This window comes from Pseudophryne corroboree, chromosome 5 (assembly GCF_028390025.1).
Source record: "Pseudophryne corroboree isolate aPseCor3 chromosome 5, aPseCor3.hap2, whole genome shotgun sequence".
In the NCBI taxonomy this organism is placed as follows: Eukaryota; Metazoa; Chordata; class Amphibia; order Anura; family Myobatrachidae; genus Pseudophryne; species Pseudophryne corroboree.
The window spans coordinates 252,039,914-252,056,585 of record NC_086448.1 but is presented as its reverse complement, the minus strand read 5'-3'; the positions used below and the strand labels follow the sequence as shown (position 1 = coordinate 252,056,585).

Here is a 16,672-nt window from a genome sequence, read left to right as displayed (position 1 = left end):
CCCCTACTTCAACAGGGGAGGGGGTACTATTCAACCCTGTTTGTGGTCCCGAAGCAGGATGGCTCGGTCAGACCCATTCTGAATTTAAAATCCCTAAACCTGTACTTGAAAAGATTCAAATTCAAGATGGAAACGCTCAGGGCGGTTATCGCCAGCCTGGAAGGGGTGGATTTTATGGTGTCACTAGACATAAAGGATGCATACCTTCATGTCCCCATATATCCTCCTCAGGTACAGGACTGTCATTACCAGTTTCAGACGTTGCCGTTTGGGCTTTCCACGGCCCGAGGATTTTCACCAAGATAATGGCGGAAATGATGGTGGTCGTGCGCAGGCAGGGAGTCAGTTATCCCGTACTTGGACGATATCCTGATAAAAGCGAGATCGAGAGAACAGTTGCTGCAAAGCGTGTCGCTCTCTCTAAGAGTGCTGCAGCAACACGGCTGGATTCTCAATCTACCAAAGTCACAGTTGGTTCCAACGACCCGGTTGACTTTCTTGGGCATGATTCTGGAAACGGAACAAAAGAGGGTTTTTCTGCCGATGAAAAAGCCCAGGAACTCCAGAACTTGGTCAGAGACCTGTTGAAACCGAAAAGTGTGTCGGTCCATCAATGCACTCGAGTACTGGAGAAAATGGTGGCGTCCTATGAGGCCATTCCTTTCGGCAGTTTTCATGCGAGGACTTTTCAGTGGGACCTTCTGGACAAGTGGTCTGGGTTCCATCTACACATTCATCAAAAAATCAGCCTGTCCCCCAGGGCCAGGGTGTCTCTCCTGTGGTGGCTGCAGAGTGCTCACCTTCTAGAGGGTCGCAGGTTAGGCATTCAGGACTGGGTTCTGGTGACCACGAACGCGAGCCTCCGAGGATGGGGAGCAGTCACACAAGGAAGAAACTTCCAGGGTCTATGGTCAAGCCAGGAGGCTTGTCTGCACATCAATGTACTGGAATTGAGGGCCATATACAACGGCTTGTGTCAGGCGGAGAATCTTCTTCGCGACCTGCCGGTTCTGATTCAGTCAGACGTCACAGCCGTGGCTCATGTAAACCGCCAAGGTGGAACAAGAAGCAGAGTGGCGATGGCGGAAGCCACCAGAATTCTTCGCTGGGCGGAAAATCATGTAAGCGCTTTGACAGCAGTTTTCATTCCGGAAGTGGACAACTGGGAAGCAGACTTCCTCAGCAGACACGATCTCTATCCAGGAGAGTGGGAAGTTATTGCAGAGATAACAAGTCATTGGGGACTTCCTCAAATAGACATGATGGCGTCACGCCTCAACAAGAAGCTTCGGAGGTATTGTGCCAGGTGAAGGGACCCTCAGGCAGTAGCAGTGGACGCCCTGGTGACACCATGGGTGTTTCAGTCGGTCTATGTGTTCCCTCCTCTTCCACTCATCTCAAAAATATTGAGAATCATAAGACGAAAAAGTGTGCAAACAATACTCATTGTTCCAGATTGGCCTCGCAGGGCCTGGTATTCAGATCTTCAGGAAATGCTCACAGAAGATCCGTGGCCTCTTCCTCGCAGAGAGGACCTGTTGCAACAGGGGCCCTGTCTGTTCCAAGACTTACCGCTGTTGCGTTTGACGGCATGGCGGTTGAACGCCGAATCCTAGCTGGGAAAGGCATTCCGGAAGAAGTCATCCCTGCTCTGATAAGGGCTAGGATGGAGGTGGCGGCGAAGCATTATCACTGTATCTGGAGAAAGTATGTATCTTGGTGTGAAGCCAAGAATGCTCCTGCGGAAGATTTCCATCTGGGCCGTTTTCTCCACTTTCTACAGACAAGAGTGGATATGGGCCTAAAATTAGGCTCCATTAAGGTACAGATTTCGGCCCTATCAATTTTCTTTCAGAAGGAATTGGCTTCTCTCCCAGAAGTCCAGACTTTTGTAAATGGAGTGCTGCACATCCAGCCTCCTTTTGTGCCTCCAGTGGCACCAAGGGACCTTACCGTGGTGTTACAGTTCCTGAAATCTCACTGGTTTGAGCCTCTTCAAATGGTGGAATTAAAATTTCTCACTTGGAAGGTGGTCATGTTGTTGGCCTTGGCATCTGCAAGGCGGGTGTCTGAATTGGCGGCTTTGTCAATTTTTGCCTAAGGTGGTTTCCTCGTTTCATATGAACCAACCTATTGTGGTGCCTGTGACTATGGGGGACTTGGAGGATTCCAAGTCCCTTGATGTAGTCAGGGCCTTGAAAATTTATGTAGCCAGGACGGCTCGGGTTAGGAAAACAGAGGCTCTGTTTGTCCTGTATGCAGCCAACAAGGTTGGCGCTCCTGCTTCTAAGCAGACTATTGCTCGCTGGATCTGTAACACGAGTCAGCAGGCTCATTCTACGGCTGGATTGCCGTTACCAAATTCGGTTAAGGCCCATTCCACTAGGAAGGTGGGCTCTTCTTGGGCGGCTACCCGAGGCGTCTCGGCATTACAGCTTTGCCGAGCGGCGACTTGGTCGGGTTCAAACACTTTTGCTAAATTCTACAAGTTTGATACCTTGGCTGAGGAGGACCTAATGTTTGCTCAATCGGTGCTGCAGAGTCATCCGCACTCTCCCGCCCGGTCTGGAGGTTTGGTATAATCCCCATTGTCCTTACGGAGTCCCCAGCATCCTCTAGGACGTAAGAGAAAATAAGATTTTAAACCTACCGGTAAATCTATTTCTCCTAGTCCGTAGAGGATGCTGGGCACCCGTCCCAGTGCGGACTGAATTCTGCAAGACTTGTATAAAGTTATTGCTTACATAAGGGTTATGTTACAGTTTTGATCAGTCTTTGGCTGATGCTGTTTTGTTTCATACTGTTGACTGGTTCGTATATTCCACTGTATACAGTGTGGATGGTGTGGGCTGGTATGAATCTTGCCCTTGGATTAACAAAAATCCTTTCCTCGTACTGTCCGTCTCCTCTGGGCACAGTTTCAATAACTGGGGTCTGGAGGAGGGGCATGGAGGGAGGAGCCAGTGCACACCCATTCTAAAGTTCTTTATGGTGCCCATGTCTCCTGCGGAGCCCGTCTATACCCCATGGTCCTTACGGAGTCCCCAGCATCCTCTACGGACTAGGAGAAAAAGATTTACCGGTAGGTTTAAAATCTTATTATATATACACTGCTCTAAAAAATAAAGGGAACACTAAAATAACACATCCTAGATCTGAATGAATGAAATATTCTTATTAAATACTTTGTACCTTACATAGTTGAATGTGCTGACAACAAAATCACACAAAAATTATCATTGGAAATCAAATTTATTAACCCATGGAGGTCTGGATTTGGAGTCACACTCAAAATTAAAGTGGAAAAACACACTACAGGCTGATCCAACTTTGATGTAATGTCCTTAAAACAAGTCAAAATGAGGCTCAGTAGTGTGTGTGGCCTCCACATGCCTGTATGACCTCCCTACAATGCCTGGGCATGCTCTTGATGAGGTGGCGGATTGTCTCCTGAGGGATCTCCTCCCAGACCTGGACTAAAGCATCCGCCAACTCCTGGACAGTCTGTGGTGCAATGTGGCGTTGGTGGATGGAGCGAGACATGATGTCCCAGATGTGCTCAATTGGATTCAGGTCTGGGGAATGGGCGGGCCAGTCTTGCAGGAACTGCTGACACACTCCAGCCACATGAGGTCTAGCATTGTCTTGCATTAGGAGGAACCCAGGGCCAACCGCACCAGCATATGGTCTCACAAGGGGTCTGAGGATCTCATCTCGGTACCTAATGGCAGTCAGGCTACCTCTGGTGAGCACATGGAGGGCTGTGCGGCCCCCCAAAGAAATGTCACCCCACACCATTACTGACCCACTGCCAAACCGGTCATGCTGGAGGATGTTGCAGGCAGCAGAACGTTCTCCTTGGCGTCTCCAGACTCTGTCACGTCTGTCACATGTGCTCAGTGAGAACATGCTTTCATCTGTGAAGAGCACAGGGCGACAGTGGCAAATTTGTCAATCTTGGTGTTCTCTGGCAAATGCCAAACGTCCTGCACGGTGTTGGGCTGTAAGCAAAACTCCCACCTGTGGACATCGGGCCCTCATACCACCCTCATGGAGTCTGTTTCTGATCGTTTGAGTAGACACATGCACATTTGTGGCTTGCTGGAGGTCATTTTGCAGGGCTCTGGCAGTGCTCCTCCTGTTCCTCCTTGCACAAAGGCGGAGGTAGCGGTCCTGCTGCTGGGTTGTTACCCTCCTACGGCCTCCTCCACATCTCCTGATGTACTGGCCTGTCTCCTGGTAGCGCCTCCATGCTCTGGACACTACGCTGACAGACACAGCAAACCTTCTTGCCACAGCTCGCATTGATGTGCCATCCTGGATGAGCTGCACTACCTGAGCCATTTGTGTGGGTTGTAGACTCCGTCTCATGCTACCACTAGAGTGAAAGCACCACCAGCTTTCAAAAGTGACCAAAACATCAGCCAGAAAGCATAGGAGCTGAGAAGTGGTCTGTGGTCACCACCTGCAGAACAACTCCTTTATTTGGGGTGTCTTGCTAATTGCCTATAATTTCCACCTGTTGTCTATTCCATTTGCACAACAGCATGTGAAATTGATTGTCAATCAGTGTTGCTTCATAAGTGGACAGTTTGATTTCACAGAAGTGTGATTGACTTGGAGTTACATTGTGTTGTTTAAGTGTTCCCTTTTATTTTTTTGAGCAGCGATTTTGTCATTCCTATAAGGATGAATAATCATTATGTCGATCTATGATTGAAATGAATTGTCACCAATACAAATATTTGTAAAAAACATCGTTTATTGTCAATTTAGGATACATTGTGGTACAGCTTATTTTATTGTATCTTATAAAATAAATAAGTTGATTTTTTATGACTGTGTCACTGTATAAGTAAAAACGTTAGATATACCAAAGATTCACACGAGCTCCCTGGGAAACTTTTTCTTTTTTATATATATATATATATATATATATATATATATAGGTAAAAAGCTATTATAGCAAACAGCGGCACTCAGAGACTGACAAAGCCATTTGGCTTTGTCAGTCTCTGAGTGCCGCTGTTTGCTATAATAGCTTTTTACCTGCATCCATCACTCCAGAAGGCACCTGAGCAGTTTGTTCTATATTGAGGAGAGTACCGATCCGTTACCAACTGCTATATATATATATATATATATATATATATATATATATATATATATATATATATATATATATATATATATATATATATATATATATATATATATATATAAATATATATATATATATATAGAGAACAGGAAGGTCCGGCACGGCCACTTGGAAAATAGTAAAGCTGGGTGCCCTCACAGACAGAACGCATGTGAAACAGGTGGGTGCGGCACTCCAAAGAAACAGGCATGAAGACTTAATAAAGTGCTACGTTTCAATGCTATTTAATAAAGCATTTTCATCAGGATCTAACAACAACATAAAATATCCTACCTTAAATACCAGAATCACCCAGTGAAGTGACGAATACCGCGGCGGGACTGCACACCCGGCGGGAACGCACTGAAGCTGACGTGATGACGTCCTGTCAAGGGAAGTCAAGCGTCATGTGTAACAACCGTCACCATGGTAACAAAGTTAAACAAACCAATTGCCGTACACTGCTATAGTACGTCTGTAGCGCTTATAAATGGATACAAATAGAAACACAGCAAAGTGTCTAGATTGCCATGAATAGCTAAACATAAGCATATGTACAAATCAATGGCAAAGAGAACGGACAGGTTTTAAATAAAAACAAAGGAGAAATCACCAGCTGGCAAGAACGTTAATAGCTGCAGTCATAATACATATTAATACAGATTAATCCAGCCTGATGACATATTAATAATTGCTAGCTAATATACTGATACCCGACTGCTCGTTTAGGCCACCAGGGGTCAAAGTTCCCAGCCTATGTATCCAACGGGCCTCACATTGGAGTAACTTAAGACCACGATTGCCACCCCTTAAAGAGGGGGGCACATGGTCGATCATACGGTATCTCAAAGTTGTAAGGTTATGAGATAGCTGCAAGAAATGTCTGGCCACAGGAAGGTCACTTTTGCCAGAATTAATGGCCATTTTAATTGATGACCTATGTGCGGCCATCCTTTCCTTAAACGGGCGTTCGGTTTTCCCAATATAGGATAGACCGCACGGGCAGATAATTTGGTACACTGTAAATTTAGAATTGCACGTCAATCTATGACGGATATGTAAAATCTTACCAGTGTGAGGATGGTAAAAAGTCTCACCTGGAATCAAAAATTTACAAGTGACACATGTGCAACGAATGCAACCCAAACTACCTCTATAGATGTTAGGAGGGGTTTCAGAAATGTCAGACCTCACTAAGATGTCACGTAGACTCCGACCCCGTTTGTAACATGACATAAGTTTAGTGTTAGTAAGATTACAGTCAGGATCTGATTTTACAATAGGCCAGTGTTTTTTGGAAATCGTACTGATGGTCTGACTAGCTGGAGTATAATGCGTCACCCAGGGCATAATACATGTTTGATCAACTTTTTTAGGATGTAACAGTAATTCAGGGTCCAATAGCAAGGCCTTAGATTTGGCTATCTATTAAGTCTTCATGCCTGTTTCTTTGGAGTGCCGCACCCACCTGTTTCATATATATATATATATATATATATATATATATATATATATATATATATATAAATTTGAGATGTTCAGGTTTAGCCGGATTTACCCAGATCTCGCATCTCTAATATTTATATACATATAGTCATTTTGGACTTGAGGAGCCTGCACATTGCACGCACCGAGTGTCAAGAGTCTGTTTTTTTCCTTTACTGCTCCTCTGCCTGAGAGATCATAATATCTCAGTTTCTTTATGGGTCACTATATGAGCTATACAATAGTGAAAACACAATCTAAATTCATCCAGTAGTTTTTGCGTGATGCCGACAAGAAATTCGGATATTTTTTCATCTCCATAATTCATAAACAGTCCCTAGATGTATATTTCTAAAAACAAAATTACTATGTACAGACATAACCCTTACAGTTTTATTATATTTATAGACAAGTTGTTCTTCGCACTGGAGTTTCTGATTTTCATGGTTGTAAATATATATGAGTGTTAGATATTTGGTAAATCTATAGAGATGTAAATTTGAGACGTCTTAATGTAAGTAAATATTAATCCATGGTTCTTGGCGTCACCCGAGAAGCACCCGTAGCAGATACGGTAAAAAGCGATAAGACTATTTTCGGAATTTATTAAATTCTACACACTGGCGATGCAATCCAAATTTTGATCGGATTGTCAGTTTTGGCATTATCATTCACGCAACGCAATCCACGCATCGGTGATGACGTCATTATGTCAACCCCCTTTTCATCCTCTTAGGGGAGGTTTATTAACACTCTAATTACGTAGTTTTCCTATTTCCTACCTGAAGATTACTATTTTAAATTTCAGCTTTGTAACATATCGGGAAGTAAGAGAATTAGTGATGAGTCAGTGAGTGAGTGTGTGAGGGCTTTCGCATTTATATATATTGTCAAAGTCGAAAAATATCGTTATTCTCATGCCTTGTACTAACCCCATGCGCTTGCCCGCTGCACGTGCACATTCTCTCCCGTGCGTGCGCATATTCGCAGTTGCGTGACGGCGCCTCCACGGTCATGCGCTCAGGCGCGTGGTATGTGCATTTACGGTAGAGTTTGTGTGCGTCTGGCGGGCGACTCGATTGTTATATAATTAATCCATATAGTGTATTTTATAGGTTATGGTCTCCTTAATAATATCAGTAAGTTTGGTGAGTGTAACTGGTTCATGGACAGAGAGATCCCTCTTTACATGATACGAAGGGTCAGACAGGTTTTGAGCAGTGGTGTTTAGTATGCAACGGTAGAGTATATTATTAGAAACATTCCGGTATTGGTTTGAAAGAGATTAATCGCTCCTGCGAATAGTTATGTTTATAAGAAGTTTATGGACATTTACTGTATTTGCAGTTCATTATCCATGCGGCGGGAATCCTGAGATTCCCTCCCACCTGAGCAGTATGAAATAGTCACAGCCCACCTGTTCGAATCAACCTATGACCTTTTGTTATAATGTGAAGACAGATTCCTGTGTCCAATGAACAATGAGATTGTAGGCCCCTTTGTTGTGTACTGTATATAGTGTATATAAGGCAGCCAGTCTGGGCCAGCTCAGTCTACTCTCCACAAAAGGTTTTCATCACTGACTAACTTGAGAGCTGGTACCAGGACTGCGCAGCGATCATTCCCCAGTGTGTAAGTTTTTCTCTGTAACCAACTTGTTCTCTATTTGTATTTGCCATACTCTCTCTCTCTCTCTCTCTCTCTCTGTGTTATTGTTACGCTGTTGTATATTGTATATGTGTAGTTATTATGTTTAGATATTGATGTTAGTCTGTAGTGTATAAGATGTTAACTGTATTTCTCTATCGTCCTAGTGGATGCTGGGGTTCCTGAAAGGACCATGGGGAATAGCGGCTCCGCAGGAGACAGGGCACAAAAAGTAAAGCTTTTCCAGATCAGGTGGTGTGCACTGGCTCCTCCCCCTATGACCCTCCTCCAAGCCTCAGTTAGATTTTTGTGCCCGGCCGAGAAGGGTGCAATCTAGGTGGCTCTCCTAAAGAGCTGCTTAGAAAAGTTTAGCTTAGGTTTTTTATTTTACAGTGAGTCCTGCTGGCAACAGGATCACTGCAACGAGGGACTTAGGGGAGAAGAAGTGAACTCACCTGCGTGCAGGATGGATTGGCTTCTTTGGCTACTGGACATTAGCTCCAGAGGGACGATCACAGGTACAGCCTGGATGGTCACCGGAGCCTCGCCGCCGGCCCCCTTGCAGATGCTGAAACAAGAAGAAGGTCCAGAATCGGCGGCATGAAGACTCCTCAGTCTTCTTAAGGTAGCGCACAGCACTGCAGCTGTGCGCCATTTCCTCTCAGCACACTTCACACGGCAGTCACTGAGGGTGCAGGGCGCTGGGAGGGGGGCGCCCTGGGAGGCAATGAAAACCTATTTTTGGCTAAAAATACCTCACATATAGCCTCCGGGGGCTATATGGAGATATTTAACCCCTGCCAGAATCCGTTAAGAGCGGGAGACGAGGCCGCCGAAAAAGGGGCGGGGCCTATCTCCTCAGCACACAGCGCCATTTTCCCTCACAGAAAGGCTGGAGGGAAGGCTCCCAGGCTCTCCCCTGCACTGCACTACAGAAACAGGGTTAAAACAGAGAGGGGGGGCACTAATTTGGCGTTAAAAATATATAAAAAAGATGCTATAAGGGAAAACACTTATATAAGGTTGTCCCTATATAATTATAGCGTTTTTGGTGTGTGCTGGCAAACTCTCCCTCTGTCTCTCCAAAGGGCTAGTAGGTCCTGTCCTCTATCAGAGCATTCCCTGTGTGTGTGCTGTGTGTCGGTACGTGTGTGTCGACATGTATGAGGACGATGTTGGTGAGGAGGCGGAGCAATTGCCTGAAATGGTGATGTCACTCTCTAGGGAGTCGACACCGGAATGGATGGCTTATTTAGGGAATTACGTGATAATGTCAACACGCGGCAAGGTCGGTTGACGACATGAGACGGCCGACAAACAATTAGTACCGGTCCAGACGTCTCAAAAACACCGTCAGGGGTTTTAAAACGCCCGTTTACTTTAGTCGGTCGACACAGACACAGACAGGGACACTGAATCCAGTGTCGACGGTGAATAAACAAACGTATTCCTTATTAGGGCCACACGTTAAGGGCAATGAAGGAGGTGTTACATATTTCTGATACTACAAGTACCACAAAAGAGGGTATTATGTGGGATGTGAAAAAACTACCGTAGTTTTTCCTGAATCAGATAAATTAAATGAAGTGTGTGATGATGCGTGGGTTCCCCCCGATAGAAAATATGGGCGGTATACCCTTTCCCGCCAGAAGTTAGGGCGCGTTGGGAAACACCCCTTAGGGTGGATAAGGCGCTCACACGCTTATCAGAACAAGTGGCGGTACCGTCTATAGATAGGGCCGTCCTCAAGGAGCCAGCTGACAGGAGGCTGGAAAATATCATAAAAAGTATATACACACATACTGGTGTTATACTGCGACCAGCGATCGCCTCAGCCTGGATGTGCAGAGCTGGGGTGGCTTGGTCGGATTCCCTGACTAAAAATATTGATACCCTTGACAGGGACAGTATTTTATTGACTATAGAGCATTTAAAGGATGCATTTCTATATATGCGAGATGCACAGAGGGATATTTGCACTCTGGCATCAAGAGTAAGTGCGATGTCCATATCTGCCAGAAGATGTTTATGGACACGACAGTGGTCAGGTGATGCAGATTCCAAACGGCACAAAGGTGTATTGCCGTATAAAGGAAGAGGAGTTATTTGGGGTCGGTCCATCGGACCTGGTGGCCACGGCAACTGCTGGAAAATCCACCGTTTTTACCCTAAGTCACATCTCTGCAGAAAAAGACACCGTCTTTTCAGCTTCAGTCCTTTCGTCCCTATAAGAGTCATATCTGCCCAGGGATAGAGGAAAGGGAAGAAGACTGCAGCAGGCAGCCCATTCCCAGGAACAGAAGCGTTCCACCGCTTCTGACAAGCTCTCAGCATGACGCTGAGACCGTACAGGACCCCTGGATCCTACAAGTAGTATCCCAGGGGTACAGATTGGAATGTCGAGACGTTTCCCCTGCGCAGGCTCCTGAAGTCTGCTTTACCAAGGTCTCCCTCCGACAGGGAGGCAGTATGGGAAACAATTCACGAGCTGTATTCCCAGCAGGTGATAATTAAATTACCCCTCCTACAACAAGAAAAGGGGTATTATTCCACACTATATTGTGGTACTGAAGCCAGAAGGCTAGGTGAGACCTATTCTAAATCTAAAAAAATTTGAACACTTACAAAGGTTCAAATCAAGATGGAGTCACTCAGAGCAGTGATAACGAACCGGGAAGAAGGGGACTATATGGTGTCCCGAGACATCAGGGATGCTTACCTCCTTGTCCCAAATTTGCCCTTATCACTAAGGGTACCTCAGGTTCGTGGTACAGAACTGTCACTATCAGTTTCAGACGCTGCCGTTTGGATTGTCCACGGCACCCCGGGTCTTTACCAAGGTAATGGCCGAAATGATGGTTCTTCTTCGAAGAAAAGGCGTCTTAATTATCCCTTACTTGGACGATCTCCTGATAAGGGCAAAGTCCAGGGAACAGTTGGAGGTCGGAGTAGCACTATCTCGGATACTGTTACAACAGCAGGGGTGGATTCTAAATATTCCAAAATCGCAGCTGATCCCGACAACAAGTCTCCTGTGCTTAGGGATGATTCTGGACACAGTCCAGAAAAAGGTGTTTCTCCCGGAAGAGAAAGCCAGGGAGTTATCCAAGCTAGTCAGGAACCTCCTAAAATCAGTGCATCATTGCACAAGGGCCATGGTAAAAAAATGGTGACTTCCTTCGAAGCAATTCCAGTCGGCAGATTTCATGCAAGAACTTTTCAGTGGGATCTGCTGGACAAATGGTCCGGATCGCATCTTCAGATGCATCAGCGGATAACCCTATATCCAAGGACAAGGGTGTCTCTCCTGTGGTGGTTACAGAGTGCTCATCTTCTAGAGGGCCGCAGATTCGGCATTCAGTTTTGGATGTTGGTGACCACGGAGGCCAGCCCGAGAGGCTGGGGAGCAGTCACACAAGGAAAAAATTTCCAGGGAGTGTGATCAAGTCTGGAGACTTTTCTCCACATAAATATAACTAAGGGTAAATTTATAATGCTCTAAGCTTAGCAAGACCTCTGCTTCAAGGTCAGCCGGTATTGATCCAGTGGGATAAAACATCACGGCAGTCGCCCACGTAAATAGACAGGGCGGCACAAGAAGCAGGAGGGCAGTGGCAAAAACTGCAAGGACTTTTCGCTGGGCGGAAAATCATGTGATAGCACTGTCAGCAGTGTTTCATTCCGGGAATGGAAACTGGGAAGCAGACTTCCTCAGTAGGCACGACCTCCACCCGGCAGAGTGGGAACTTCATGGGGAAGTTTTCCACATGATTGTAAACCGTTGGGAATTACCAAAGGTGGACATGATGGCGTCCCGTCTGAACAAAAAACGGGACAGGTATTGCGCCAGGTTAAGAGACCCTCAGGCAATAGCTGTGGACGTTCTGGTAACACCGTGGGTGTACCAGTCGGTGTATGTGTTCCATCCTCTGCTTTTCATACCTAAGGTACTGAGAATTATAAGACGTAGAGGAGTAAGAACTATACTCATGGCTCCGGATTGGCCAAGAAGGACTTGGTACCCGGAACTTCAAGAGATGCTCACAGAGGACTTATGGCCTCTGCCGCTAAGAAGGGACTTGTTTCAGCAAGTACCATGTCTGTTCCAAGACTTACCGCAGCTGCGTTTGACGGCATGGCGGTGGAACGCCGGATCCTAAGGGAAAAGGCATTCAGGAAGAGGTCATTCCTACCCTGGTCAAAGCCAGAAAGGTGGTGACCGCACAACATTATCACCACATGTGGCGAAAATATGTTGCGTGGTGTGAGGCCAGGAAGGCCCCACGAAGAAATTTCAACTCGGTCGATTCCTGCATTTCCTGCAAACAGGAGTGTCTATGGGCCTCAAATTGGGGTCCATTAAGGTTCAAATTTCGGCCCTGTCGATTTTTCTTCCAGAAAGAATTGGCTTCAGTTCCTGAAGTCCAGAAGTTTGTCAAGGGAGTATTGCATATACAACCCTCTTTTGTGCCTCCAGTGGCACTGTGGGATCTCAACGTAGTTCTGGGATTCCTCAAAACACATTGGTTTAAAACCAGTCAAATCTGTGGATTTGAAGCATCTCACATGAAAAGTGAACATGCTCTTGGACCTGGCCTGGACCAGGCGAGTGTCAAATTGATGGCTTTTTTCTCAAAAAAGCCCATATCTGTTTGTCCATTCGGACAGGGCAGAGCTGCGGACTCGTCCCCAGTTCTCTCCCTAAGGTGGTGTCAGTGTTTCACCTGAACCAGCTTATTGTGGTGTCTTGCGCCTACTAGGGACTTGGAGGACTCCAAGTTGCTAGATGTGGTCAGGGCCCTGAAAATATAGGTTCCAGGACGGCTGGAGTCAGGAAAACTGACTTGCTGTTATCCTGTATGCACCCAACAAACTGGGTGCTCTTGCTTCTAAGCAGACTTTTGCTAGTTGGATGTGTAATACAATTCAGCTTGCACATTCTGTGGCAGGCCTGCCACAGCCAAAATATGTAAATGCCCATTCCACAAGGAAGGTGGGCTCATCTTGGGCGGCTGCCCGAGGGGTCTCGGCTTTACAACTTTGCCGAGCGGCTATTTAGTCAGGGGCAAACACGTTTGTAAAATCCTACAAATTTGATAACCTGGCTAAGGAGGACCTGGAGTTCTCTCATTCGGTGCTGCAGAGTCATCCGCACTCTCCCGCCCGTTTGGGAGCTTTGGTATAATCCCCATGGTCCTTTCAGGAACCCCAGCATCCACTAGGACGATAGAGAAAATAAGAATTTACTTACCGATAATTCTATTTCTCGGAGTCCGTAGTGGATGCTGGGCGCCCATCCCAAGTGCGGATTATCTGCAATACTTGTACATAGTTACAAAAATCGGGTTATTATTGTTGTGAGCCATCTTTCAGAGGCTCCGCTGTTATCATACTGTTAACTGGGTTCAGATCACAGGTTGTACAGTGTGATTGGTGTGGCTGGTATGAGTCTTACCCGGGATTCATAAATCCTTCCTTATTGTGTACGCTCGTCCGGGCACAGTGTCCTAACTGAGGCTTGGAGGAGGGTCATAGGGGGAGGAGCCAGTGCACACCACCTGATCCTAAAGCTTTACTTTTTGTGCCCTGTCTCCTGCGGAGCCGCTATTCCCCATGGTCCTTTCAGGAACCCCAGCATCCACTACGGACTCCGAGAAATAGAATTATCGGTAAGTAAATTCTTATTTTTTCCTTTTTACATAACTAAATCTCGTTAGTAAAGGTTTTGGAACCTTAGCAAGGTATTGTTTGTTTATTACATTACTGAGGGTATTCGGAGCGTCTCAATCGCTCAAGCGGCTTTTATATAATAGAGGTTAATTAGCATTGCATTGTGTTCACATTACAAAACCAAGGTTTACAGTATAGGCTCAGCCTTTCATTGTGTTGCATACAAGGTTTACTGTGTGTCATCCTGTGAGCGTCTGCGCCGCTCGTGTTCCTCTTGTGGGCACAGCGTCCGCTACGCTAGTAGCGTAGCATTACGGTACTCGGACCGCCTATAGCGTGCTCGATACCCAGCGTAAGCCGTGAGCAAACGTGCCGCTCGTGTGTCTCGACCACGGCCTAGCGTCTGCTACGCTAAGTGCGTACCCTTACGGTACCCCGTACGCCCATTGCGTACTGAGTCTCTTACCAATATATAGTGAATGTTATAAGATAAATATTTAGCTTTATCAATATATAGATTAGCCAGTGGCGTAAGTTCATCCCAGTTGCCCTGATGCAAGATAAATATTGGTGCCCCCCTCCTTACCCATATATAGATAAATAGGGATGTAGTTATGTGACCGGCGGTTAGGAGACTGCCATTCACAATATCAGCCCCTACTGTACATCCCACCCGCTCAAAATCCACTAACAGGGACTATTCTCACATAGGGCTTTGTTGCGCTCGCCCCCCCCCCCCCCCCCTTGCTGGCATTCTGCGGCCGGCATCCCATCCCGGTGTTGGGATGCTGACCGATGGGATCCCGGCCGCCGACAACACAACCCCATCCCGATAAATATATATATATATGTATTTGTATAGAGCAAAGGATCCTCCCAACTGGGTAAAGAACAGACGGCACTGCAGGTCTTGGTGAAGAAAAATGCTTTTACTTTTTTCTTCACCAAGACCTGCAGTGCTGTGTGTTCTTTCCCCAGGATCCTTTGCTCTATATCATTTTACAAGGCCTCGCAGGCACCTTGCATCTATACACTGGAATGCTGATCCAGCAGCTTCCCTATGTATGTATGTATGTATGTATGTATGTATGTATGTGTATATATATATATATATATATATATATATCATTGTCATTTATTTAAAATCACACATTTCTTAGCAGTCACACCAGGTATTAGAACCCATGACCTGTTACACTGAAGGCAGACACCATACTTATAGAGCTATTTGCTCCTGTAAACCAGATTCTAACTATATGAAGCTACTTACGATTGTCAGTTCAAAACCATTGCAACTAGGGAGATCTATGTAGTTTGCAGCTAGCTACACACTACATAGATCTGCTCAGTCACAATGGGGTAAATCAGACTGGACCGCTGCAGCGCAAGCAATCACAGTCTGAATCCCTTTGTGGAGTGCGCACCCCGGGAGCCCAGTGAGATGCTAACAGCATCTCTGGGCTGCGGGCGGTCGTGGGGCGGAAGGGGGCGTGCTAACGGCATTAGAACGCCATTGGCGGGGCATGGTCCGGACAATCCAGGCGTGTCTGGACCATTGTGGGGGTGGGCTGCGGTGGCTGCGTGACATCACACGCAGCCGCTGTGACCCGGGACGCGGCGGGTAGCCGTCTGCCAAGGCGCAGGAGCTGCGCAGGCAGGAAGCTACTCACCAGGTGCAAAAGCATCACCGCCGTGCACCCGTGCGGGGGGGGGGGGCGTCAGGACCTGACATGCTGGGCGGACTAGTTCCGCTGCATGTCAGAGTAAGTGATCACAGATGTGCTAAATTTAGCACATCTACGATCAGGTCTGAATTAGCTCCAATGCTGCTTATTTCTCTGGCAATTATTTTACAAGTGTCATACCCAGGATTAGAACATACAACTTATTACACTGGAAACAGACACCTTAGAGATGGAGCTATTTGCTCCTGTCAGAGCAGTAACTTCATATAGTTAGAATTCTCAAGCTTCCTATAAGGAGCAAATCGTTTCATCAGTAAGTTGTCTGCTTCCAGTGTAATAGGTCGTGTGTTCTAATCCTGAGTATGACACTTGCCAAATGTGTTTCTCTAATAAAGAGGGTGTCACTTGTAAGGTGAAAGGACGAAGAGATAGCAGCGGCTAACTTAATTGTATAAATACACGTGAGGAGAGGTGCCCCCCTATGGAGCAGGAGCCCGGCGGCAGCCGCCTCCGTTGCTTCCCACAGTTACGCCTCTGAGATTAGCCTTATCCTGCATTTAGCCACAATGTTTTGCATATTTTAGCTAATACAAATTGATACAAGTTTTCCCAATCTTAACCAACAGAACAGAATGAATTGAACATAATTTGACCAGATCTATGTACAGACTATAAATTACAGCTATAATACAGGGTACACAATATCCGATAAGTTCTGCTTGTCCAATAAACCAGATTGGTGTGCACCTTTCTAGCTCAGTGTGTACTTCATTCAGATCTCTTCAACGGGACTGGGAGGTCGGAAACAAGATAGCTTGTGCAGTACACCAGATCCTGACCACCTGATCTGACCATTGCAGGAGCATTGGAAGCTGTTTGTCAGCTAACGCTCCTACATATACACTATCCAATTATCTGGCCGATCAGTCAATTATTGGCTGAATCGGCGTGATAACTGAATAGTGCGTACCTGGCTAAACTCAAAGAATGTATCTCTAGAATGTTGCATCAGTTGGGAATGGTCTGTCCCACTGGGAATTTTGCC

At 46.1% G+C, this 16,672-nt stretch overlaps 1 protein-coding gene across 8 annotated transcripts in view; it reads left to right on the top strand.

Annotated features, from left to right (window-relative positions):
* Window positions 1–16,672, top strand: part of NEK10 (NIMA related kinase 10) — an 831,700-nt gene that overhangs the window by 786,273 nt on the left and 28,755 nt on the right. The window lies entirely within an intron of this gene.